This window comes from Gasterosteus aculeatus, chromosome 7 (assembly GCF_964276395.1).
Source record: "Gasterosteus aculeatus chromosome 7, fGasAcu3.hap1.1, whole genome shotgun sequence".
Lineage (NCBI taxonomy): Eukaryota > Metazoa > Chordata > Actinopteri > Perciformes > Gasterosteidae > Gasterosteus > Gasterosteus aculeatus.
In genome coordinates this window covers 14248055-14251748 of record NC_135694.1, presented here as the reverse complement: position 1 = coordinate 14251748, position 3694 = coordinate 14248055, and positions in this window count along the sequence as shown.

Genomic DNA, 3694 nt, shown 5'->3' with positions numbered 1-3694 from the left:
TCCTTATGTTTAATAATAAAGCACTAACTTTATTTAAATGTATTTTCACAAGCACATGGTATGTGCTGTTGGTTGCATGCTAAATACACCAATACACCCATAAATATTATTTATTTGTAGTAAAAACAATGAAATAATGTGATTGGGTTCAACAATATTTTAAACACCCTTGTAGGTTTAGCTAAGAGACTTTATTTTGGAGTCCACCTTAGTCACCTATGTCACTGCCGGTCTTGTCGTCATGAAGCTCTGCCTTGATCTCTTGATCTCGCTTACATTGGTTCACACGCTGAACTCCGCCCAGTATCACGACACAGTGTATGTATGGTCCGTGTACCCTTTGATAGTCCCTTTTACCGTAAAAACCATAAAACGAAAAGACTGTTTTCTCGCTTTTCAAACGCTACCGTTTGACCACTTTTGGCGGCCGTTTTTTGTTCTAAATTTACACAATTGTTTTCTCTAAATCATAGTGAATTGGTGAGTTGGTGGATCTAGCTTTAATGTGGTCAGGGTAGGAAGTGTGTTTTCTTGTTTGGTGAACTCATGAATAGAGCATAACTTCAGTTCAATTGGGTCAGTTAATCATTTCCTACAGCAAGCACTAGGATTCCTTTTGTAAATGTCCTACTTAATGGGGGCTTTCTAAAATGGTTGGACAGAGACACTCTTGCTCTGGGCTGGGGGCTGCCATTGGCCTGTTTAGCATGTCAAGTGGTATGGAGCTAATTTGGGATACAATGGAAAATATGGAGCGAGGTAGCCTATGTTCATTTTTACCACTATACATGTGGGTGTAAATAACTCTCAGAGGATAAATATACAGAACAAGCATATAGCCTACTTTTCAGCACTCCTTTGATAATAACATTAGTGATAACTTATATAATATTTTATTGATATAACACATTTTTAAGCTGAAGCACAAAGGGCTTTCCCGATTGAAAGATGTGCAGAATAAAAAACAAAACAACCTTTGTGACATACATATTATCAGAACATTAGCACATGAAGAAGCTCTGGGAAACTACCCCAGATATTTACTGTACTGCTTGATTAAAACCTCACCTGGCCGGCTGCAATGATTTTGTCAATGTTTACATGATGACTTAATTATAATACAAATACCACAGAACAAATTTTACATTGAGCTAATCAGCAGTTAACTGTGTTCAATTCTGCATGATTACTTCAAAATATTTAGCTCTGATATTTCCAACAGCACTTCAACAAGCTCTCCTTCCCCGTCACAACATTTGGTAAAACGTTGAGGACATCTAGTGGACATCATTTGTAATCACGGAACTGAGTGAACAGTACCCACACAGACTTCCTCAAGTCAAAAGACACATTGTTTACTCATTGTAGTTTCCAAATTAATTTGAAATTGAATGAGGAGGCATTCAGGTAAGGACAAGGGTGGGTTTGCAAGATGTGGGTTCGAGAGGACTGAATAGCTCCAAGTCATGTGTCAAAGGGAGAGAGTGACCCGCTTGTGTGTGTGTGTGTGTGTGTGTGTGTGTGTGTGTGTGTGTGTGTGTGTGTGTGTTTGTAGGCACCATCTGCCGCCTTAACTCGCTAATCAAAGTATAAACAGGGATTTTTGTCGAAACTACAGATTTTTGTTGAAACTACACATCAGAGGCAGGGTTAGAGGGGAAGAGCAAGAGGGGAATAATTGAGGGAGGAGGGGGACTTCTGTGAGGGGGTGGTTTAGGTAAGAGAGGTGGGGCCAGAATTGAAAGGGGGCAGGGAGGGAGGAATTGAGGGAGGTGACTTCTGCAAGGGGGGGTGGTAGAGAGACCCGGAGGGGTGGGGAGAAGGGATTTGAGGAGGTTTGAAAGAGAAGGGGGGGTCTCTGCGTTGCCACGAATGCGGTGCAGCTGCGATCGTCAACGAGCTCAAAGGGCAGAGTGAATGAGCGATTCTTTGATACATTCCACACCTCAAAGAAGTTGACGTCACTGCAAAACTATAACTCTAATCCAAAAAATATTTTCAGAGACCCAAGACTGTTAACAAATGCTTTAATATGTCTCTGCGGCAGAAATACAACTCTATTGCCAGTTTCCAAAACTTGTACCTTCTGCTTCCTCTGAGAAATTTGTCACCAGATTTGCATTGGTCTCTAAGGAGCCAGAGTTGGACTTTGTCTCGCTCTCTGTGTTCTGTGGCCCAAAGTAATTGTAAACAGATTCTATAGCCACATGGGTACGACCAGCACAAGATTTTTGTATCATGTTACCCAAAAATTAAGCATGAAGACTGAAAACTGAAAAACTGCTCTCACCTCTAGCATTCCAATCCACCCTCTAGCCCAGTGGTTCTCAACTGGTCTGGCTCCGGGACCCACCATCACCCCTTAATGACAAGCCGCGACCAAAATCAAGGAACATTCTCAACTTCTCAAATTTATTTAATGAAAATATGGTGCAGTTTGAACCTGAGATAGTATGGAGACAGAATACGTATCAGGAATCAGGAATCAGGAAACATTTATTAGCCAAAATATGTCAAACATACAAGGAATTTGTCTTGGCGGTTAGTGCGCGACAGTAGACAGACAAGACAACAGTGCACAGGTAATAAAATAAAGTGGAATGAAATGCTAATGCAATGGGTTAGTAAGAATAAGGCTAAGGCTATGGGTTAGTATAAAACAGGGGAATAAAGTTAAACAAATTTTAAATATTAAAAAGTTGAAAAATATTAAGCATAAAGTGCACTAACAAACAAGTAACAGACAAGAGACAAAGTGACAAGTGACAAAGTGATGAATTGCAGTTAAAGTGACATGTGCAGTATGAGGGGGAGTGACCGGTGGAGTGTTATAGTCAGGCAGTGGGGGACCGGGCTCTGTTGATGAGCCCGACTGCCGACGGGAAGAAACTGTTCGTGTGGCGGGAGGTCGTAGTCCTGATGGACCTCAGCCTCCTGCCAGATGGAAGGGGCACAAACAGTTTATGTCCGGGGTGGGAGGGGTCAGCCGCGATCTTTTTAGCTCGCTTCAGAGACCTGGAAGCGAACAAGTCCTCCAGGGACGGCAGATTGCAGCCGATCACCCTCTCTGCAGAGCGGATGACACGCTGAAGCCTGCCCTTGTCCTTGGCTGTGGCTGCAGCGTACCAGACGGTGATGGAGGAGCAGAGGATGGACTCGATGATGGCCGTGTAGAAGTGGACCATCATCGTCTTTGGCAGGTTGAGTTTCTTCAGCTGCCTCAGGAAGAACAACCTCTGCTGAGCCTTCTTGGTGATGGAGCTGATGTTCAGCTCCCACTTGAGGTCCTGGGTGATGATGGAGACCAGGAAACGGAAGGAATCCACAATAGTGACGGGGGAGTCACACAGGGTGATGGGGGAGGGTGGGGCTCTGTTCCTCCTGAAATCCACAACCATCTCCACTGTCTTTAGAGCGTTGAGCTCCAGGTTGTTCTGACTGCACCACGACACCAGATGGTCAGACTCCCACCTGTAGGCGGACTCGTCCCCACCAGAGATTAGTCCAATGAGGGTGGTGTCATCCGCGAACTTCAGGAGCTTGACGGACTGATGACTGGAGGTGCAGCTGTTGGTGTACAGGGAGAAGAGCAGAGGGGAAAGAACGCAGCCTTGGGGGGAACCGGTGCTGATGGTCCGAGAGGCTGAGACATGTTTCCCCAGCTTCACGTGCTGCTTCCTGTCAGACAGGAAGT